Source organism: Oncorhynchus keta, chromosome 31, assembly GCF_023373465.1.
Source record: "Oncorhynchus keta strain PuntledgeMale-10-30-2019 chromosome 31, Oket_V2, whole genome shotgun sequence".
NCBI classification, from domain to species: domain Eukaryota; kingdom Metazoa; phylum Chordata; class Actinopteri; order Salmoniformes; family Salmonidae; genus Oncorhynchus; species Oncorhynchus keta.
Genome location: NC_068451.1, coordinates 24,947,563 through 24,971,281, shown reverse-complemented (window position 1 = coordinate 24,971,281; position 23,719 = coordinate 24,947,563). Strand labels below are relative to the sequence as shown.

At 50.5% G+C, this 23,719-nt stretch overlaps 1 long non-coding RNA gene across 1 annotated transcript; it reads right to left on the bottom strand.

Moving 5' to 3' along the window:
* Positions 1-2,023: 2,023 nt before the first annotated feature.
* Positions 2,024-18,375, bottom strand: LOC118381418 (uncharacterized). The gene is made up of 3 exons (XR_004825091.2): positions 17,166-18,375; positions 4,115-4,301; positions 2,024-3,450 (listed from the first exon to the last, which is right to left on the bottom strand). It is a non-coding gene; the product is annotated as an uncharacterized LOC118381418 (long non-coding RNA).
* Positions 18,376-23,719: the final 5,344 nt, after the last annotated feature.

Below are 23,719 nucleotides of genomic sequence, written 5' to 3'. Positions count from 1 at the left end.
ATAGTACACTAACGCTAGATACTGTAGATCAACACATGGACTCCACCTACACACACACAACATAACACCATCCATCATGTCCAATTTATCTTGATAAATCTATACATCAGGTCAGCATATGGATTTGTGTGAATTTTGCATTTTCTCTCTGTTATTGTACCCCCCCTGCTCTGTTATTATTATTAATAATAATATGTGTAACAATAACAACAATACTTTAGTTCTCAGAGTTTATTATGATTTTAGTGGCAAAGCAGAGTAAAAATCTAAATATGAGGTAATCTCCCATCAGCCCCCAAGTCTACTGGGTATATCCCCTGGCGTGTTGATGTTAATGTGTTGATGTTCTTTGCAGTGCATGGTGATCAAACAGGTTTCCTGTTATATTCATCAGAGGTGTAGGGAGGGTGAAGTCTGGGAATCCAAAAAAATTGTCATTTTTACAAATGATTAACAAAATATGCACAAGACAGAATTCATACCTTGGTTTTTGTGGTGAATGTGAATGAAAAAAACTGTATGGATAATGGTTTTCATCCCCACATCTTGTCCATAATGTAGAGGCCTATGGGATATTCATTGAGGATGGTACATGTGATCAGTATTACATACTGTACCAATACCAATTGACATGCCTTTGTATGCCTCCTCGTCTGTATACCTGCAGACACAGACACAAAGGTGAGCAGTTCAACACAGCCAGCCTTCAACATGTTCTTACAGCCTACATATTCTCACCGCTTTGTTGATTGATATCCATTGAATTGTGTCCATTTTCTGTTTTAGAAAGATTTGCACAAATATGAAAAGAGAGATGGTATCATCATAAAACAATATCCATTTAGATCATATAAGGGACCAACCTTACATTGAGGAGATCTTTACATTTTTCAGTTAAGTGCCTGCACCTGCTGTCCTTTCAAATTCAAATCCAAGTATTTCAGTTGGGCATTTAGGTTCCTGCAAGAACTCCCACCAACTGAGGAGGTTCCTCGAAGAACCCCACATCCTATGGGTTTCTTGGAAAATCCTTTTGGGGGCCATTTTCAGTGCCAAGAACCCCAAGGTTCTTCAAAGAACTTTGAGGATCTTAGAAGAACCCTTGGCGAACCCTAATTGTTTGTGTGTGTGTCCTACACAGTGTAGTGATTGAGGATGTGAGAGGTCTGGGTTGGTGCTAGGTGGTATTGGAGTGACACAGTGTAGTGATAGAGGATGTGAGAGGTCTGGGTTGGTGCTAGGTGGTATTGGAGTGACACAGTGTAGTGATAGAGGATGTGAGAGGTCTGGGTTGGTGCTAGGTGGTATTGTAGTGACAGTGTAGTGATTGAGGATGTGAGAGGTCTGGGTTGATGCTAGGTGGTATTGGAGTGACACAGTGTAGTGATAGAGGATGTGAGAGGTCTGGGTTGGTGCTAGGTGGTATTGGGGTGACACAGTGTAGTGATAGAGGATGTGAGAGGTCTGGGTTGGTGCTAGGTGGTATTGGAGTGACACAGTGTAGTGATAGAGGATGTGAGAGGTCTGGGTTGGTGCTAGGTGGTATTGGAGTGACACAGTGTAGTGATAGAGGATGTGAGAGGTCTGGGTTGGTGCTAGGTGGTATTGGAGTGACACAGTGTAGTGATAGAGGATGTGAGAGGTCTGGGTTGGTGCTAGGTGGTATTGGAGTGACACAGTGTAGTGATAGAGGATGTGAGAGGTCTGGGTTGGTGCTAGGTGGTATTGTAGTGACAGTGTCGTGATTGAGGATGTGAGAGGTCTGGGTTGATGCTAGGTGGTATTGGATTGAATCTAGGCAGTGTCACAGTGAGAGAGTATTGTTCATTGTAATGTGGTCTTGTTACCACTCTGACGGCGACAGTAACAATAACTGTTGCCTGATATTGATTTGGGGACATGGGTGTTATTGATGAGTGAGAATTGAATTCAACCAGCTCATTTGTCAATGTGACGTCCCCATTTAATAATAACCATGACATAGCATGCACATGGACAGTAGACACAGACAAATACATAGTGAAGCACACACATCATGCACGCATGCAGTACACACTCACACACAGCTCGTACATAGTTACACACTTCTTTTGGAAGGCTCATGGGTTCTAACCACCCAGCTTCCCAATGGAATATTTCAAGAAGGATATACCATTATGACATCTTTAGGAACATTCTGCATTCTATGTATGTCATTGGTGATTGATAGAATTTGTTGTCAATTTTGTTGGATGTTATTCATTTTTCCTGAATGCATAGATGAAGCTTTGATTTATTGTTTAAAAATATCTCATTTATTTTTTTGAAATCAAAATCCTGATTATAAATAGCAATATATCGTTCTACAGAGAAAATGGCAGATGAACTAACCGTTAATCAGGACATGTTATCACACACAATAAAGTATGCAACATTTATTAAGAAACAACAACCTTGTAATCAGCCTGGGAATTTTATTTCTATCCATTAATGCCTATTTAAATGGAAAGAAAATGTAGGATTTTTGTACAAATTAAGCAATGAAATCTATGTATTTGTAATAACATTGTCATACCATTGTAATGAAATAAAAATATATCTGAGATCCCATTTTTTACCACAATGGGGCCAATAATCTGGTAATCCCCAATATTGAAATTGGCTTAAAATGGTGAAACGTGTAACAGGAATACGCCCAATAAATGTACAGACAGGTTTGGAATAACCATAAGGAAGTGTGCTAATACTATTGTTTTATATAGATTGTACAATCATCTCAAATGAATCATACCTCAAAATATGCAACATATCATGTTAGGAGAAAATATGCCAATTTCACGTCATTTTCTTCAGGCTATGAGTGTAATGCTTTCTTTATTAATGATCAAACAAATGTCAATTAAAACAATTGTATTGACTATCAAGCATCCATATAGCCATTACCATACAGTACCTTGCAATAACATAACAGTACAGAATAATAACAGTGACAATGACTCCTTTCCATCTCCATCTCAGAGGTAGCCTGGTGGGTAGGAGTGTTGGGCCTGTAACCGAAAGGTTGCTGGATCAAATCCCCGAGCTGACAAGGTAAACATCTGTTGTTATGCCGATGACGTGGATGACAATTAAGGCAGCCCCCTGCTACACCTCTCTGATTCAGAGGAGTTGGGTTAAATGCGGAAGACACGATTCAGTTGAATACATTCAGTTGTACAACTGACTAGATGTCCCCCTTCATTAAAAAAAAGGGGATGAGAAGAGCCTCTCTATTTTCTCTGTTTGACCAAGTACCAGTCCCATCAGTGGACAATCTGTCCCAGGCCGTCCGGGCCCCTGGTGAGAATGGTCCAGAGCAGCAGGGGTTATTGGATGGTGAGGCCTCCCAGGGGTTTTCTCTCTGGGCTCCAGGGGTCCATGGAGGCCACAGGGGAGGGGAAGTCTGGAGCAGCCTCCCTGCAGGCTCCCTGCCTGGGCATTATCACATAGAGAGAGAGGGGAGGCACAAAGACCGACATGAGAGAGAAGTTATGTATTTGGTCCAGGTGTATAGTATGGTTGGGTATAGCCCTGTGGCTCGACTACTGTTTGCCATGGCAAGAACAACACACAGTATATTTCTTATATCTATTGCAAAGTATGAAATAAGTGTCTGTTTGTCTGTCTTGCTGGCGACTTGCATTTATATAATTTGTCTTGCAAAAGTTTGTTTGCAGGTAATTACTGAAAAAGCAAGTGCCCAAATGTAATCCTATGTTTAAAAAACAAGATAAATGTTTTAGTAAGGTGCATATGGGAGTGGGTACTTGTGGTACAGCTTTGGGTAGGACACAGAGTTTATTTGGTTGGATGTCAGCTCCACATATGACAGATGACATCCGATGACATTTGCAGATAAAGGAAAGAGAAGAGTTGGACAGAGTAGTGAGAGGAGGAGGATGGGGGGATGCTGAAGGTGTTAGGGCCCCCCTCATCCTCCCATCCCCTCCAACACCATCTTATTTTCCCCTCCTTCAATCTCACATACCCTACCTCTATCCCTCTCTCCCACAGACGCGCACAACCACACTACATTCTACAAGAAATAATTGCTTTTGTCTGGGAGGAGGAAGGAGCGGGGCGCGCGCGCGGTTACCTCTGTTCGAAAAGGGGGTGCGTGAAGGACAACTAGTCGCTTCTCTCCCCTTCCCTCCATCCTCTCCTCAACCACATCCCTCCGTCCTCTCGTTGGACTTGCGGATGTCATCTGTCATACGTGGAGCGGAGGGAGAGGGACAATAAACCGTGTTGTATTGTGGTGTATTCGGAGGTAGAGATGAAGGCTGGAAATAGGACACATTTCTCATAATTAGAAACTAGCACATATCCCTGGCCTGCAGTGAAACCAAAACGGTGAAGGAATAATAATAATGATAATAATAATCATCATAATAATACAAATAATACTTGTACTAATATGAATAATAAATATATTGTATGACTATATCGATAGGCCTGTGTTTTTCATGAATCAGTCATAACGTTTAACATTTCATATTTAATTGGTAGCAAGAGGCCTATAGACTGTAACGTGGAGGTCTTACTCAATGCTATTGATTTAGATGTTTGTATAGATCTTTCTGTTTAAACATCTATATCGACAATAATCTAGTGTATAGCGTGGTAATTCACCGCGTGTTATATATCGGTTTGGTACGAGGGAGGTGAGGCGATGAAGTCTAGAAAGAGGGCGCGCGCTACGTGCACGGCAATACGCCAAGATGTTGCCTGCATGCGGGAGGTGAGATGTTGGTTGAACCGGTGCTCTTCCGCGTGCAGCCGGTAGCTATACGGCCTCTGCTGGCCTTACCGGAGTGGGATTTTGCTCATGGTCAAAGCCTTACCTGTAGCAGATGACGTTTCTCCACATAGAAAAGTCGTATATTCTGAGTTACATGAATGGTGTTGATTAAGTTAGATCATGACACGTAAGTCATTTTGAAGTTGAATAAATTGTATTCGCCGAATTGAAGCATTTTAAGAAGGACCTGTGCGTCATGGTCCTGGTCATGGATGCAGGGAGGAATTTAAACAGCCATGCTTTGTTATAAATGCTTATAGCTATTTATAATGCGTTAGACAACGAAGGTGGTTCCTAACAAGTGTTCAACTGTCTGAATGTTTAAGGCTGAACGATGACTTAATGCAAAGATTCCCTCACGCAATTTAATGGGAGAGATAAAACAAATTCAAACATAATTTGATTAAAATATAAATATTTATCATAGGTTGTATCTTTCTGAACAAAATGAATTTCAATAGTTAACAATTGCAGTGATGGGAAAAAAATGTCGGCTATCAACTTTTGTCGTATTATACACTGAACACAAATATAAACGCAACATGTAAAGTGTTGGTCCCATGTTTCATGAGCTGAAGTAAAAGATCCCACAAATGTTCCATACGCACAAAATGCTTATTTTCTCTCAAATGTTGTACATACATTTATTTACATCCCTGTACGTGAGCATTTATCCTTTGCCAAGATAATCCGTCTACCTGACAGATGTGGCATATCAAGAAGCTGATTAAACGGCATCATCATTACACAGGTGCACCTTGTGCTGGGGGCAATAAAAGTCCACTCTAAAATGTGCAGTTTTATCACACAACACAATGCCACAGATGTCTCAAGTTGTGAGCGAGCGTGCAATTGGCATGCTGACTACACACAGAATTGAATGTTCTACCGGTCTCACAATCGCAGACCATGTGTTTGGTGTCATGTGGGCAAGAGGTTTGCTGATGTCAACGTTGTGAACAGGGTCCGCCATGGTGGTGGTAGGGTTATGGTATGGGCAGGCATAAACTACTGGCAACGAACACAATTGTATTTTATCGATGGCAATTTGAATTCACAGAAATACATTGAGGAGATCCTGAGGCCCATTTTTTTTAAAGGTATCAGTCATGTGATATTCATAGATTAGGGCCTAATTAATTAATTTAAATTGACTGATTTCCTCATATGAACTGCAACTCAGTAAATCTTTGAAATTGTTGCATGTTGCGTTTATATTTTTGTTCAGTATAATAAATAACATAATGTATGTGCCTATTGGTTGACTTCTCCAGTTATCTGTGATCCCAGTCTCCCAGACAAGCAGTAATGTAATGATCACCATTCGCATCATTATAGCATGGTCTTATTAAGAGGAAAGAAGACAGAAATCAATACAGGATACCTTCAGCAGCGGCGCTGAAAACGAGGGAGAGGCGGGAGGAGGAGGGATGGAGCGAGGGAGCAGAGAGAGAGAGCATGAGGGAGGAGGAGGAGGGGGGAAAGGATGGAGCGAGGGAGCAGAGAGAGAGAGCATGAGGGAGGAGGAGGAGGGGGAAAGGATGGAGCGAGGAGCAGAGAGAGAGAGCATGAGGGAGGAGGAGGAGGGGGAAAGGATGGAGCGAGGGAGCAGAGAGAGAGAGCATGAGGGAGGAGGAGGGGGGAAAGGATGGAGCGAGGAGCAGAGAGAGAGAGCATGAGGGAGGAGGAGGAGGGGGAAAGGATGGAGCGAGGAGCAGAGAGAGAGAGCATGAGGGAGGAGGAGGAGGGGGAAAGGATGGAGCGAGGAGCAGAGAGAGAGAGCATGAGGGAGGAGGGGAGGGGGGAAAGGATGGAGCGAGGGAGCAGAGAGAGAGAGCATGAGGGAGGAGGAGGAGGGGGAAAGGATGGAGGAGGGAGCAGAGAGAGAGCATGAGGGAGGAGGAGGAGGGGGAAAGGATGGAGGGGGAGCAGAGGAGAGAGCATGAGGAGGAGGAGGAGGGGGAAAGGATGGAGCGAGGGAGCAGAGAGAGAGAGCATGAGGGAGGAGGAGGAGGGGGGAAAGGATGGAGCGAGGGAGCAGAGAGAGAGAGCATGAGGGAGGAGGAGGAGGGGGAAAGGATGGAGCGAGGAGAGAGAGAGCAGAGGGGAGGAGAGGAGGGGGAAAGGATGGAGGAGAGGAGAGAGAGGGGAGGAGGAGGAAGGAAGGATGGAGCGAGGAGCAGAGAGAGAGAGCATGAGGGAGGAGGAGGAGGGGGAAAGGATGGAGGGAGGGAGCAGAGAGAGAGAGCATGAGGGAGGAGGAGGAGGGGAGGAAGGATGGAGCGAGGGAGCAGAGAGAGAGAGCATGAGGGAGGAGGAGGAGGGGGGAAAGGATGGAGCGAGGGAGCAGAGAGAGAGAGCATGAGGAGGAGGAGGAGGGGAAAGGATGGAGCGAGGGAGCAGAAAGAGAGCATGAGGGAGGAGGAGGAGGGGGAAAGGATGGAGCGAGGGAGCAGAGAGAGAGAGCATGAGGGAGGAGGAGGAGGGAGGAAGGATGGAGCGAGGGAGCAGAGAGAGAGCATGAGGGAGGAGGAGGAGGGGGAAAGGATGGAGCGAGGAGCAGAGAGAGAGAGCATGAGGGAGGAGGAGGAGGAGGGGGAAAGGATGGAGCGAGGGAGCAGAGAGAGAGAGCATGAGGGAGGAGGAGGAGGGGAGGAAGGATGGAGCGAGGGAGCAGAGAGAGAGAGCATGAGGGAGGAGGGAGGAGGGGGGAAAGGATGGAGCGAGGGAGCAGAGAGAGAGAGCATGAGGGAGGAGGAGGAGGGGGAAAGGATGGAGCGAGGGAGCAGAGAGAGAGAGCATGAGGGAGGAGGAGGAGGGGGAAAGGATGGAGCGAGGGAGCAGAGAGAGAGAGCATGAGGGAGGAGGAGGAGGGAAAGGATGGAGCGAGGAGCAGAGAGAGAGAGCATGAGGGAGGAGGAGGAGGGGGAAAGGATGGAGCGAGGGAGCAGAGAGAGAGAGCATGAGGGAGGAGGAGGAGGGGGGAAAGGATGGAGCGAGGGAGCAGAGAGAGAGAGCATGAGGGAGGAGGAGGAGGGGGGAAAGGATGGAGCGAGGGAGCAGAGAGAGAGAGCATGAGGGAGGAGGAGGAGGGGGGAAAGGATGGAGCGAGGGAGCAGAGAGAGAGAGCATGAGGGAGGAGGAGGAGGGGGGAAAGGATGGAGCGAGGGAGCAGAGAGAGAGAGCATGAGGGAGGAGGAGGAGGGGGGAAAGGATGGAGCGAGGGAGCAGAGAGAGAGAGCATGAGGGAGGAGGAGGAGGGGGGAAAGGATGGAGCGAGGGAGCAGAGAGAGAGAGCATGAGGGAGGAGGAGGAGGGGGGAAGGATGGAGCGAGGGAGCAGAGAGAGAGAGCATGAGGGAGGAGGAGGAGGGGGAAAGGATGGAGCGAGGGAGCAGAGAGAGAGAGCATGAGGGAGGAGGAGGAGGGGGGAAAGGATGGAGCGAGGGAGCAGAGAGAGAGAGCATGAGGGAGGAGGAGGAGGGGGAAAGGATGGAGCGAGGGCAGAGAGAGAGAGCATGAGGGAGGAGGAGGGAGGGGGAAAGGATGGAGCGAGGGGAGCAGAGAGAGAGCATGAGGGAGGAGGAGGAGGGAGGAAGGATGGAGCGAGGGAGCAGAGAGAGAGAGCATGAGGGAGGAGGAGGGAGGGGGAAAGGATGGAGCGAGGGGAGCAGAGAGAGAGCATGAGGAGGAGGAGGAGGGGGAAAGGATGGAGCGAGGGAGCAGAGAGAGAGAGCATGAGGGAGGAGGAGGAGGGGGAAAGGATGGAGCGAGGGAGCAGAGAGAGAGAGCATGAGGGAGGAGGAGGAGGGGGAAAGGATGGAGCGAGGAGCAGAGAGAGAGAGCATGAGGGAGGAGGAGGAGGGGGAAAGGATGGAGCGAGGGAGAGAGAGCATGAGGGAGGAGGAGGAGGGGGAAAGGATGGAGCGAGGGAGCAGAGAGAGAGAGCATGAGGGAGGAGGGAGGGGAGGAAGGATGGAGCGAGGAGCAGAGAGAGAGAGCATGAGGGAGGAGGAGGAGGGGGAAAGGATGGAGCGAGGGAGCAGAGAGAGAGAGCATGAGGGAGGAGGAGGAGGGAGGAAAGGATGGAGCGAGGGAGCAGAGAGAGAGAGCATGAGGGAGGAGGAGGAGGAGGAAAGGATGGAGCGAGGGCAGCAGAGAGAGAGCATGAGGGAGGAGGAGGAGGGGGAAGGATGGAGCGAGGAGCAGAGAGAGAGAGCATGAGGGAGGAGGAGGAGAGGAGGAAAGGATGGAGCGAGGGAGCAGAGAGAGAGAGCATGAGGGGAGGAGGAGGAGGGGGAAAGGATGGAGCGAGGAGCAGAGAGAGAGAGCATGAGGGAGGAGGAGGAGGGGGGAAGGATGGAGCGAGGGAGCAGAGAGAGAGAGCATGAGGGAGGAGGAGGAGGGGGGAAAGGATGGAGCGAGGAGCAGAGAGAGAGAGCATGAGGGAGGAGGAGGAGGGGAAAGGATGGAGCGAGGGAGCAGAGAGAGAGAGAGCATGAGGGAGGAGGAGGAGGGGGAAAGGATGGAGCGAGGGAGCAGAGAGAGAGAGCATGAGGGAGGAGGAGGAGGGGGGAAGGATGGAGCGAGGAGCAGAGAGAGAGAGCATGAGGGAGGAGGAGGAGGGGGAAAGGATGGAGCGAGGAGCAGAGAGAGAGAGCATGAGGGAGGAGGAGGAGGGGGAAAGGATGGAGCGAGGGAGCAGAGAGAGAGAGCATGAGGGAGGAGGAGGAGGGGGAAAGGATGGAGCGAGGGAGCAGAGAGAGAGAGAGCATGAGGGAGGAGGAGGAGGGGGAAAGGATGGAGCGAGGAGCAGAGAGAGAGAGCATGAGGGAGGAGGAGGAGGGAGGGAGAAAGGATGGAGCGAGGGAGCAGAGAGAGAGAGCATGAGGGAGGAGGGAGGAGGGGGAAAGGATGGAGCGAGGGAGCAGAGAGAGAGAGCATGAGGGAGGAGGAGGAGGGGGAAAGGATGGAGCGAGGGAGAGAGAGAGAGCATGAGGGAGGAGGAGGAGGGGGGAAGGGAGGAGCGAGGGAGCAGAGAGAGAGAGCATGAGGGAGGAGGAGGAGGGGGAAAGGATGGAGCGAGGGAGCAGAGAGAGAGAGCATGAGGGAGGAGGAGGAGGGGGGGAAAGGATGGAGCGAGGGAGCAGAGAGAGAGAGCATGAGGGAGGAGGAGGAGGGGGGGAAAGGATGGAGCGAGGGAGCAGAGAGAGAGAGCATGAGGGAGGAGGAGGAGGGGAGGAAGGATGGAGCGAGGGAGCAGAGAGAGAGAGCATGAGGGAGGAGGAGGGGGAAAGGATGGAGCGAGGATGAGAGAGCATGAGGGAGGAGGAGGAGGGGAGAAGGATGGAGCGGGAGAGAGAGAGCATGAGGGAGGAGGAGGAGAGGAAAGGATGGAGCGAGGAGCAGAGAGAGAGCATGAGGGAGGAGGAGGAGGGGGAAAGGATGGAGCGAGGAGCAGAGAGAGAGAGAGCATGAGGGAGGAGGAGGAGGGAGGAAGGATGGAGCGAGGGAGCAGAGAGAGAGCATGAGGGAGGAGGAGGAGGGGGAAAGGATGGAGCGAGGGAGCAGAGAGAGAGAGCATGAGGGAGGAGGAGGAGGGGGGAAGGATGGAGCGAGGGAGCAGAGAGAGAGAGCATGAGGGAGGAGGAGGAGGGGGAAAGGATGGAGCGAGGGAGCAGAGAGAGAGAGCATGAGGGAGGAGGAGGAGGGGGAAAGGATGGAGCGAGGGAGCAGAGAGAGAGAGCATGAGGGAGGAGGAGGAGGGGGAAAGGATGGAGCGAGGAGCAGAGAGAGAGAGCATGAGGGAGGAGGAGGAGGGAGGAAGGATGGAGCGAGGGAGCAGAGAGAGAGAGCATGAGGGAGGAGGAGGAGGGGGAAAGGATGGAGCGAGGAGCAGAGAGAGAGAGCATGAGGGAGGAGGAGGAGGGGGAAAGGATGGAGCGAGGAGCAGAGAGAGAGAGCATGAGGGAGGAGGAGGAGGGGGGAAAGGATGGAGCGAGGGAGCAGAGAGAGAGAGCATGAGGGAGGAGGAGGAGGGGGGAAAGGATGGAGCGAGGGAGCAGAGAGAGAGAGCATGAGGGAGGAGGAGGAGGGGAGGAAGGATGGAGCGAGGGAGCAGAGAGAGAGAGCATGAGGGAGGAGGAGGAGGGGGAAAGGATGGAGCGAGGGAGCAGAGAGAGAGAGCATGAGGGAGGAGGAGGAGGGGGGGAAGGATGGAGCGAGGAGCAGAGAGAGAGAGAGCATGAGGGAGGAGGAGGAGGGGGAAGGATGGAGCGAGGGAGCAGAGAGAGAGAGCATGAGGGAGGAGGAGGAGGGGGAAAGGATGGAGCGAGGGAGCAGAGAGAGAGAGCATGAGGGAGGAGGAGGAGGGGGGAAGGATGGAGCGAGGAGCAGAGAGAGAGAGCATGAGGAGGAGGAGGAGGGGGAAAGGATGGAGCGAGGGAGCAGAGAGAGAGCATGAGGGAGGGGAGGAGGGAGGAAGGATGGAGCGAGGGAGAGGAGAGAGCATGAGGGAGGAGGAGGGGGGGAAAGGATGGAGCGAGGGAGCAGAGAGAGAGCATGAGGGAGGAGGAGGAGGGGGAAAGGATGGAGCATGAGGGAGGAGGAGAGGGAAAGGATGGAGAGGAGCAGAGGGAGGAGGAGGAGGAGGAGGAAAGGATGGAGCGAGGGAGCAGAGAGAGAGAGCATGAGGGAGGAGGAGGAGGGGGAAAGGATGGAGCGAGGAGCAGAGAGAGAGAGCATGAGGGAGGAGGAGGAGGGGGAAAGGATGGAGCGAGGGAGCAGAGAGAGAGAGCATGAGGGAGGAGGAGGAGGGGGAAAGGATGGAGCGAGGGAGCAGAGAGAGAGAGCATGAGGGAGGAGGAGGAGGGGGAAAGGATGGAGCGAGGGAGCAGAGAGGGAGAGCATGAGGGAGGAGGAGGAGGGGAAAAAGGATGGAGCGAGGGAGCAGAGAGAGAGAGCATGAGGGAGGAGGAGGAGGGGGAAAGGATGGAGCGAGGAGCAGAGAGAGAGAGCATGAGGGAGGAGGAGGAGGGGGAAAGGATGGAGCGAGGGAGCAGAGAGAGAGAGCATGAGGGAGGAGGAGGAGGGGAGGATGGAGCGAGGAGCAGAGAGAGCATGAGAGGGAGGAGGAGGAGAGGATGGAGCGAGGAGCAGAGAGAGAGAGCATGAGGGAGGAGGAGGAGGGGGAAAGGATGGAGCGAGGAGCAGAGAGAGAGAGCATGAGGGAGGAGGAGGAGGGGGGAAAGGATGGAGCGAGGGAGCAGAGAGAGAGAGCATGAGGGAGGAGGAGGAGGGGGAAAGGATGGAGCGAGGGAGCAGAGAGAGAGAGCATGAGGGAGGGAAAAGGAGGAGGAGGGGGAAGAAAGGATGGAGGAGGGAGGAGAGAGAGAGAGCATGAGGGAGGAAGGAGGAGGAAAAGGATGGAGCGAGGAGCAGAGAGAGAGAGCATGAGGGAGGAGGAGGAGGGGGAAAGGATGGAGCGAGGGAGCAGAGAGAGAGAGCATGAGGGAGGAGGAGGAGGAGGGGGAAAGGATGGAGCGAGGGAGCAGAGAGAGAGAGCATGAGGGAGGAGGAGGAGGGGGAAAGGATGGAGCGAGGGAGCAGAGAGAGAGAGCATGAGGGGAGGAGGAGGAGGGGAAAGGATGGAGCGAGGAGCAGAGAGAGAGAGCATGAGGGAGGAAGGAGGAGGGGGAAAGGATGGAGCGAGGGAGCAGAGAGAGAGAGCATGAGGGAGGAGGAGGAGGGGGGAAAGGATGGAGCGAGGGAGCAGAGAGAGAGAGCATGAGGGAGGAGGAGGAGGGGGGAAAGGATGGAGCGAGGGAGCAGAGAGAGAGAGCATGAGGGAGGAGGAGGAGGGGGGAAAGGATGGAGCGAGGGAGCAGAGAGAGAGAGCATGAGGGAGGAGGAGGAGGGGAGGAAGGATGGAGCGAGGGAGCAGAGAGAGAGAGCATGAGGGAGGAGGAGGAGGGGGGAAAGGATGGAGCGAGGGAGCAGAGAGAGAGAGCATGAGGGAGGAGGAGGAGGGGAGAAAGGATGGAGCGAGGAGCAGAGAGAGAGAGAGGATGGAGGGAGGAGGAGGGGGGAAAGGATGGAGCGAGGGAGCAGAGAGAGAGAGCATGAGGGAGGAGGAGGAGGGGGGAAAGGATGGAGCGAGGGAGGAGAGAGAGAGCATGAGGGAGGAGGAGGAGGGGGAAAGGATGGAGCGAGGGAGCAGAGAGAGAGAGCATGAGGGGAGGAGGAGGAGGGGAGGAAGGATGGAAAAGAGGGAGCAGAGAGAGAGAGCATGAGGGAGGAGGAGGAGGGGGAAAGGATGGAGCGAGGGGAGCAGAGAGAGAGAGAGCATGAGGGAGGAGGAGGAGGGGGAAAGGATGGAGCGAGGAGCAGAGAGAGAGCATGAGGGAGGAGGAGGAGGGGGAAAGGATGGAGCGAGGAGCAGAGAGAGAGAGCATGAGGGAGGAGGAGGAGGGGGGAAAGGATGGAGCGAGGGAGCAGAGAGAGAGAGCATGAGGGAGGAGGAGGAGGGGGAAAGGATGGAGCGAGGGAGCAGAGAGAGAGAGCATGAGGGAGGAGGAGGAGGGGGAAAGGATGGAGCGAGGGAGCAGAGAGAGAGAGCATGAGGGAGGAGGAGGGGGGGAAAAGGATGGGGAGGAGAGGGAGGGGAAAGGATGGAGCGAGAGAGAGAGAGCATGAGGGAGGAGGAGGAGGGGGAAAGGATGGAGCGAGGGAGCAGAGAGAGAGAGCATGAGGGAGGAGGAGGAGGGGGAAAGGATGGAGCGAGGGAGCAGAGAGAGAGAGCATGAGGGAGGAGGAGGAGGAGGGGGAAAGGATGGAGCGAGGGAGCAGAGAGAGAGAGCATGAGGGAGGAGGAGGAGGGGGAAAGGATGGAGCGAGGGAGCAGAGAGAGAGAGCATGAGGGAGGAGGAGGAGGGGAAAGGATGGAGCGAGGGGAGCAGAGAGAGAGAGCATGAGGGAGGAGGAGGAGGGGGAAAGGATGGAGCGAGGATGAGCAGAGAGAGAGCATGAGGGAGGAGGAGGAGGGGGAAAGGATGGAGCGAGGGAGCAGAGAGGAGAGGAGGGAGGAGGAAGGGGGAAAGGATGGAGCGAGGGAGCAGAGAGAGAGAGCATGAGGGAGGAGGAGGAGGGGGAAAGGATGGAGCGAGGGAGCAGAGAGAGAGAGCATGAGGAGGAGGAGGAGGGGGAAAGGATGGAGCGAGGAGCAGAGAGAGAGAGCATGAGGGAGGAGGAGGAGGGGGAAAGGATGGAGCGAGGAGCAGAGAGAGAGAGCATGAGGGAGGAGGAGGAGGGGGAAAGGATGGAGCGAGGGAGCAGAGAGAGAGAGCATGAGGGAGGAGGAGGAGGGGGAAAGGATGGAGCGAGGGAGCAGAGAGAGAGAGCATGAGGGAGGAGGAGGAGGGGAGAAAGGATGGAGCGAGGGAGCAGAGAGAGAGAGCATGAGGGAGGAGGAGGAGGGGGAAAGGATGGAGAGGGGAGCAGAGAGAGAGAGCATGAGGGAGGAGGAGGAGGGGGGAAAGGATGGAGCGAGGGAGCAGAGGAGAGAGCATGAGGGAGGAGAGGAGGGGGAAAGGATGGAGCATGAGGAGAGAGCATGAGGGAGGAGGGAGGAGGGGGAAAGGATGGAGCGAGGGAGCAGAGAGAGAGAGCATGAGGGAGGAGGAGGAGGGGGAAAGGATGGAGCGAGGGAGCAGAGAGAGAGAGCATGAGGGAGGAGGAGAGGGAGGAAGGATGGAGCGAGGGAGCAGAGAGAGAGGGAGGGAGGAGGAGGAAAAGGATGGAGCGAGGAGCAGAGAGAGAGAGAGCATGAGGGAGGAGGAGGAGGGGGGAAAGGATGGAGCAGGGAGCAGAGAGAGAGAGCATGAGGGAGGAGGAGGAGGGGGAAAGGATGGAGCGAGGAGCAGAGAGAGAGAGCATGAGGGAGGAGGAGGAGGGGGAAAGGATGGAGCGAGGGAGCAGAGAGAGAGAGCATGAGGAGGAGGAGGAGGGGGAAAGGATGGAGCGAGGGAGCAGAGAGAGAGAGCATGAGGGAGGAGGAGGGGGGGAAAGGATGGAGCGAGGGAGCAGAGAGAGAGAGCATGAGGGAGGAGGAGGAGGGGGGAAAGGATGGAGCGAGGAGCAGAGAGAGAGAGCATGAGGGAGGAGGAGGAGGGGGAAAGGATGGAGCGAGGAGCAGAGGAGAGCATGAGGGAGGAGGAGGAGGGGGAAAGGATGGAGGGAGAGAGGGAGGAGGAGGGGGGGAAAGGATGGAGCGAGGGAGCAGAGAGAGAGAGCATGAGGGAGGAGGAGGAGGGGAAAGGATGGAGAGGGAGCAGAGAGAGAAACATGAGGGAGGAGGAGGAGGGGGGAAAGGATGGAGCGAGGGAGCAGAGAGAGAGAGCATGAGGGAGGAGGAGGAGGGGGGAAAGGATGGAGCGAGGGAGCAGAGAGAGAGAGCATGAGGGAGGAGGAGGAGGGGGGAAAGGATGGAGCGAGGGAGCAGAGAGAGAGAGCATGAGGGAGGAGGAGGAGGGGGAAAGGATGGAGCGAGGGAGCAGAGAGAGAGAGCATGAGGGAGGAGGAGGAGGGGGAAAGGATGGAGCGAGGGGAGAGCAGAGGGAGGAGAGGAGCATGATGGGAGGAGGAGGAGGGGGGGAAAGGATGGAGCGAGGGAGCAGAGAGAGAGAGCATGAGGGAGGAGGAGGAGGGGGAAAGGATGGAGGAGGAGCAGAGAGAGAGCATGAGGGAGGAGGAGGAGGGGGGAAAGGATGGAGCGAGGGAGCAGAGAGAGAGAGCATGAGGGAGGAGGGGGTGGGGGGAAAGGATGGAGCGAGGGAGCAGAGAGAGAGAGCATGAGGGAGGAGGGGGTGGGGGGTAAGGATGGAGCGAGGGAGCAGAGAGAGAGAGCATGAGGGAGGAGGGGGTGGGGGTAAGGATGGAGCGAGGAGCAGAGAGAGAGAGCATGAGGGAGGAGGGGGTGGGGGTAAGGATGGAGCGAGGGAGCAGAGAGAGAGAGCATGAGGGAGGAGGGGGTGGGGGGTAAGGATGGAGCGAGGGAGCAGAGAGAGAGAGCATGAGGGAGGAGGGGGTGGGGGGTAAGGATGGAGCGAGGGAGCAGAGAGAGAGAGCATGAGGGAGGAGGGGGTGGGGGGGTGGTAATGTGTGAGTTGCGGGTGCTCTCTCGCTTCAATGTTGCAGCCAGCGTAGTGGCAGATCGCTAGAATACTGGAGGGAGCCGGGTCGAGTGAGCTATTGGGGTTCCCAAATATCTGGGACAAACAGGCAGACAGAAAGACACACAGGCGGATGGACGGAAAGATAGGCAAGTGCTCCGACAAGAACCAGAAACGTAACGGATATTCAGCTTTCTTTTTATGTTGTTTCCGTTCTTTATTTATTTGTTTGGCTTTATTTATTTCTTTATCGATTGATTGCGTTTTAATTACTGCCTTGTGACAGGGAGTGAGGGAGGAGGAGCGTAGGCCAAGCGGGCACATTGTGTAGCCTTTCCAAATGTTTATTTATTTCAGTTGATTATCTTAATGCGGCTATTTTACATGCATTTTAAACACGATTCGCTGCTTTGTAGCCTGCGTATTGGTGAATTTGTGTGTATATAGCCTACATGCGAGGGACAGTGAGAGAGTGCGATCAGCTGTACACCAAATAAAGTAGATTAACCAAAAATAACAAATCCAAATATATCACAATAATTGTTGGCCTTTACGCACTTCAGCGTCTGTTATTCTTTCTTCTTCAGTTTTATTTACCAGCGCAAACCAAAGCTAACCACGGTGAGTGAAGCTAAGAAACTAGCGACTGTTACGGTGTTTGTTCTCACGCCTGTCGATAGGAAAACAGTGGGCTAACATTGAGACTATGCTAATATAAACGCATACAGGAGAAATATAACGATTAGGCTATTGTATGCTACACACTTACAGTTTGCCACGGCATACGAGAGAGACAGGAGCAAAATCAGGCTTATAATACAAGTATTATTACTATATTAGTCCTGATAGTGTTCTTCTGATATAGTAATGGGAGTTCAGTTGTGGTTCTATCCGTCTGTGTGTTGGGTCTGGGCTGTTTCATTAGCCTGATTGCTGCACACTCAAGGGAGCACCATATGTTCTATACACATTTACACCCAAAATCCTGCCGAAGAGAAACAGACATCCAGAAATGTAAATAGAGCTATCCAGCATAGTGTACGCGCCATCAACTGGTAAGCTAAACAACGAATGTTCTACGTTTTCGATATCAAATACATTTCAAACGGACGAAGATACACAGAAGAGGAAACATCTTGTCAAAATATTACTGAAAAATTATATTATATGAAACAAAACCAGAAGACGGAGGAAGATCATGTTTGTTCCCTTGCCGGTGCCGTTCATGTTTCAGAGAACTGCCCCTGACCTCAACGCCTGGCGTCTCAAGTCCCCGTTGGCTCTACGTTCCGACTCCGGTAAGACATTTTCCGTTATTATTGCCACGTCCGTGAGGCTCAGTCATGCATACCCGCCCCACCTTAACGACTCCCATGTAGCGCGCTTTTCGGTGCCGATTATCCACTCGGGAACTGGAATGTGTTCTGGGCACACACACTTCTGTGTTGAAGGCTGGAATACACTCACTCCTCTTCTCTCTTGTTTTAAATGTGTAAATAAACAGACATAAAAGTCCATAGTTAGATTGCAAATAATTGCGCGTAAACGTCATTTTCTCCATTCCCTTGAAAGAGCACGTGCGCGTAATGCGCGACGGGTTCATCTGGTGTTTATTTACGTTCCTTTTCTCCTGGTGATGTATCCCTCTTCCCCGTTTGTTTTCTGTCGTTTCTCTCCATCCTTCCCCTCTCCTCCGCTCCGTACGCCTGTGCCTCAGCCTCCGTCTCTCCCGAACTACCCTCTCTGCAGGCAGGGAATATTCATGCCAACTTATCGATCCTGCGGAGATCGATTCTTGGGCCGGTGGAAGCAGGGAGAGGGGAGAAAGAGGCACATATACGGTGAAAGGAGAAGGACTGCGAACGAGGAGACGGGAGAATAGTGCCTTCATTTCGTTTTATTTCACTCATTTTCGACAGTGTGTGTGCATATCTGTGTTGTGATTCAGACATTGGACTGGCATTCGTCGAATAGGCCTCTTCTGTCTCAATTCGAGACAATTGTTATGTGTGTGTGGATTAACGCCGTTATTTCAGTAGCCTAAACATGACAGACATTGATATCTCAGGACCACGTTTGTCTGTCCAGATGCTTGTCTGCGTGTGGTGTCAGTATGGCTGGTCGCTAAACCCGGCAGGGGAAGGCGGGACCGTTGAGGCTGGACTGGGGAGGTCGGCTATGGCGCCGTCTGCGTTTTATCTGCGCTGAAGCGGAATAAAAGGACGCATGGTGGGAGCAGCCAGCCCGGCTTCTGTGTGTCGCTGCCAGTGTGTCACTGTGGCGTCGTCTAGCTCTGGAATTAGGCAGCCGCCCAGACGTGAAACAGCAGCGGTTTACAGCTTTTCTCTTCATCCTCAGTAGGGAGTGGAAGTATGCATAATGTCCCTGATCTCGGTGTGTATGTGTGTAGATGCAGTAGGGTTGGGAGGGGGTTGGTGGAAAATACTATATGAATGCACTGAGCGTTTATCTTCCACCCTTATTAAACCCCTTCAGAATGCATGCACACAATACCTATCACGGTTTAACCGTGCATAAATACAGCTCCGTGTGCACCTTGGACTGTGTCTGCGTTCTTAAAGAGACAGGCACACATTTATGTGTGTTAGACTATATTTTTCTATCTTTTTCCAATGTGTAATTTTCAGATCAGATCAAGTTCATTTGATTTCAGAAAGGCAAGTTTATCTCCACCATTTACTATCTGTCACTAGAAGGGTGTTTTTACACCATGGTGTAAAGATGAGGGGATGTGAGAGAGAGAGAGAGGGCAGAGGGGAGCGTAGAGGGATGAGAGTGACCTGTTACCTAGGTGTATCTCTAGTTAGTACATAGAGGAGAGGAAGGACAGAGAAGGGAGAGGGGGAGTGGGTACTGGGAGGAGGAGTTTTCGAGCTCCACACGTTGAAAAATGACGAATGTCAGAGTGAGATAAAAAAAAATGGAGAAAGAAGGAGAGAGAAGCCGGTGAAAGTGAAATCTGATGACAGAGTGAAGAATGAGTCTGGAGAGGAAAAGCCGGTTTGAGACGGAGAGGTGAGGGTAAACTGTACCAGAGGCATTATGGCAGGAAAGGCATCTACATTAGGGTGTACAGTTTGTAGGCCTAGGAGTCAATGTGACAATAGAGATGCATGATATGTTGCTAATTCTGCACTCTCTCTCATATTTAGTTTATTCTCTATCATATAGTATTCGTTTACTGGGCCAACGCTCTTAACCACTAGGATACCTGCCACCCCTGTGTAGTGTAGTACAGAGTAAAGTGGTTTGTGACACCATCACCATTAACCACTGTATGAAACTGTAATGTGGCCCGAACAAGGACTGGCAGGCTTGCTGTAGGAGGAACGGGCTTGATATGATGGAATAGGACTGAAACTGTAATGTGGCCCGAACAAGGACTGGCAGGCTTGCTGTAGGAGGAACAGGCTTGATATGATGGAATAGGACTGAAACTGTAATGTGGCCCGAACAAGGACTGGCAGGCTTGCTGTAGGAGGAACGGGCTTGATATGATGGAATAGGACTGAAACTGTAATGTGGCCCGAACAAGGACTGGCAGGCTTGCTGTAGGAGGAACGGGCTTGATATGATGGAATAGGACTGTAACTGTAGCCTTGCATTAGTTTCCTTTACACAGACACAGACACACAGACACACACAAGCCCAAATAAATAAATAAAAGCTTTTTTTTTTTACACGCTCGAACATGATGGAATTATAATGCGCGCTAGTGAATGAGAGAAAACAGACCGGTCAGCAGCAACAAATCTGTCAATGTTGTTATGCTCTTCAAATTATAAAGCAAATCTATTTTTTCGCATCTATGTGAAGCAATGCAGGTAAAGTGAGCAGATAAATTGGCAGAAAATTCATGGTGCACATTGTTATGTCTGGAATTGTGACATGTATATTTAAAAAGTGTCCATTTAGTGTTGATAAGTTTAGCTGCCAGTGCCAATAATACATATTTGAAAACAATAACTTTATTTCTACCTGTGTGGATTTAGATCACAGGCATATAGCGTAGGCAGGCTACGTCTGGGAAACAAGAGGAACTCTGTTCAGGAGAGAATCTGGTTAAGTAGAAAGAACGAGAATAGCTCAATTCTTCATAAACTGCTAGGGTGTATTAGTTACTACTCTTTTCATTGTCATGAGCCAACATAAAAAACAAAATACAATTTTATTGGTCACATACACATGGTTAGCAGATGTTAATGTAAGTGTAGCGAAATGCTCGTTCTTCTAGTTCCAACAGTGCAGTAATATCTAACAAGTAATCTAACAAATTCACAACGACTACCTTATACACACAAAGTATAGGGATGAATAAGAATATGTACATTTAAATATATGGATGGCTGTGCGGCATACAGTAGATACAGTTGAAGTCAGAAGTTTACATACACTTCGGTTGGAGTCATTAAAACTCCTTTTTCAACCACTCCACAAATTTCTTGTTAACAAACTCATTTTTCCAGCAATTGTTTACAGACAGATTATAGATAAACTCTATCTCAATTCCAGTGGGTCAGAAGTTTACATATACATATGTTTACATATACTAAGTTGACTGTGCCTTTAAACAGCTTGGAACATTCCAGAAAATTATGTAATGGCTTTAGAAGCTTCTGATGGGCTAATTTTCATAATTTGAGTTAATTGGAGGTGTACCTTTGGATGTATTTCAAGGCCTACCTTCAAACTCAGTGCCTCTTTGCTTGACATCATGGGAAAATCAAAAGAAATCAGCAAACACCTTGTAGACCTTCACAAGTCTGGTTCATCCTTGGGAGCAATTTCCAAACGCCTGAAGGTACGTTCATCTGTAAAAACAATAGTACGTAAGGTATAAACAACATGGGACCACGCAGCCGTCATACCGCTCAGGAAGGAGATGCGTTCTGTCTCCTAGAGATAAATCTTCTTTGGTGTGAAAAGTGCAAATCAATCCCATAACAACAGCAAAGGACCCTGTGAAGATGCTGGAGGAATCAGGTACAAAAGTATCTATATCCACAATAAAACGAGTCCGATATCAACATAACCTGAAATGCCGCTCAGCAAGGAAGAAGCCACTGCTCCAAAACCGCCATAAAAAAAGCCAGACAACGGTTTGCAACTGCACATGGAGACAAAGATCGTACTTTTTAGGGAATTGTCCTCTGGTCTGATGAAACAAAAATAGAACTGTTTGGCCACAATGACCATCGATATGTTTGGAGGAAAGCCGAAGAACACTATCCCAACTGTGAAGCACGGGGGTGGCAGCATCTTGTTGTGGGGGTACTTTCCTGCAGGAGGGACTGGTGCACTTCACAAAATAGATGGCATCATGAGATAGGAAAATGATGTGGATATATTGAAGCAGCATCTCAAGACATCAGTCAGGAAGTTAAAGCTTAGTCGCAAATGGTTCTTCCAAATGGACAATGACCCCAAGCATACTTCCAAAGTTGGGGCAAAATGGCTTAAGGACAACAAAGTCAAGTTATTGGAGTGGCCATCACAAAGCCCTGACCTCAATCCTGTAGAATATTTGTGGGCAGAACTGTAAAAGTGTGTGCCAGCAAGGAGGCCTATACACCTGACTCAGTTACATCAGCTCTGTCAGGAGGAATGGGCCAAAATTCACCCTACTTATTGTGGGACGCTTGTGGAAGGCTACCCGAAACGTTTGACCCAAGTTAAGCAATTTAAAGGCAATGCTACCAAATACTAATTGAGTGCATGTAAACTTATGACCCACTGGGAATGTGATGAAAGAAATAAAAGCTGAAATGAATCATTCTCTGTACTATTATTCTGACATTTCACTTTCTTAAAATAAAGTGGTGATGGGCCTCCCGGGTGGCACAGTGGTCTAAGGCACTGCATCGCAGTGCTAGCTGTGCCACCAGAGACTCTGGGTTAGAGCCCAGGCTCTGTCGCAGCCGGCCGCCACCGTGAGGTCCATGGAGCGATGCACAATTGGCCTTGTGTCGTCCGGGTTAGGGAGGGTGTGGCCGGTAGGCATATACTCTCATCGCGCGCTAGCGACTCCTGTCGCGGGCCGGGTGCAGTGCACACTGACCAGGTCACTAATGGCACGGTGTTTCCTCCAACACATTGGTGCGGCTGGGTTGGATGCTTGCTGTGTTAAGAAGCGTGGCTTGGTTGGGTTGTGTTTCGGAAAACGCATGACCTTCGTCTCTCCCGAACCCATACGGCAGTTGTAGCGATGAGAGAAGATAGTAACAACTAAAAACAATTGGATACTATGAAATTGGGGTGAAAAAGGGGTTACAAAAATTAAAATAAAGTGGTGATCCTAACTGACAGGGAATTTTTACTCTCACTAAATGTCAGGAATGTGAAAAATGGATTTTAAATGTATTTGGCTAAGGTGTATGTAAACGTCTGACTTCAACAATATGAGATGAGTAAAAGCTGAAATACGGTGAATCCAAAGGAACACACAGGATATGTAGACATTATTTAAGTGGTGTTATTTAAAGTGACTAGTGATACCTTTATTAAATACATGTATTCAATATATTAAAGTGGCAAGAGATTTGAGTCTGTATATTGGCAGCAGCCACTTTATGTTAGCAATGGCTGTTTAACAGTCTGATGGCCTTGAGATAGAGGCGGTTTTTCAGTCTCTCGGTCCCAGCTTTGATCCACCTGTACTGACCTAGCGGGGTGAACATGCAGTGGCTCGGGTGGTTGTTGTCCTTGATGATCTTTTTGGCCTTCCTGTGACATCAGGTGCTGTAGGTGTCCTGGAGGGCAGGTAGTTTTCCCCCGGTGATGCGTTGTGCAAACAACACCACCCTCTGGAGAGCCTTACGGTTGTGCAAACAACACCACCCTCTGGAGAGCCTTACGGTTGTGGGCGGAGCAGTTGCCGTACTAGGCAGCGATACAGCCCGACAGGAGGCTCTCAATTGTGCATCTGTAAAGGTTTGTGAATGTTTTAGGTGACAAGTCAAATTTCTTCAGCCTCCTGAGGTTGAAGAGGCGCTGAGGCGCTGTTGCGCATTCTTCACAACGCTGTCTGTGTGGGTGAACCACTTCAGTTTGTCCATGTTGTATACGCTGAGGAACTTAAAACTTTCCACCTTCTCCACTACTGTCTCGTCGATGTGGATAGGGGGCTGCTCCCTCTGCTGTTTCCTGAAGTCCACGATCATCTCCTTTGTTTTGTTGACGTTGAGTGAGAGGTTATTTTCCCTACTCCACACTCCAGAAAATAACCTCTTACTCAACGTCAACAAAACAAAGGAGATGATGGTGGACTTCAGGAAACAGGATGCATTACGGTGGCTCCGTATACGGTGAGGCCAAAGGAACATACAGTAATTCAAAAGGGCTACATATCGAACTTAATAAACACAACTTTTTGTTATGGATTGTCATGACAGTTGAGTTGCATATGCTACGCAGTGTATGTGAATTGACGCGGCTTTGATGCAAATTTTGACGTGTGTGGTTTTGGCTTTACTTAGTCGCTGATACACACGACAAACCATTACACAAGCTCACACACACACACACACACTCTCGCACACTTAATCCCACAAATTTAGCTTCATACGCTTCGTGGCTGTTAATAACTCAGATACTGCTGTAGTCAATATCTACTGTCTATGCTATGCTGTGTATGCATTTCTGTTTCATATGATGTATGCTAATAAACAAGCTGTAGTTTTACATTCATATTTGTGTCAAGATCCTGTATGGTT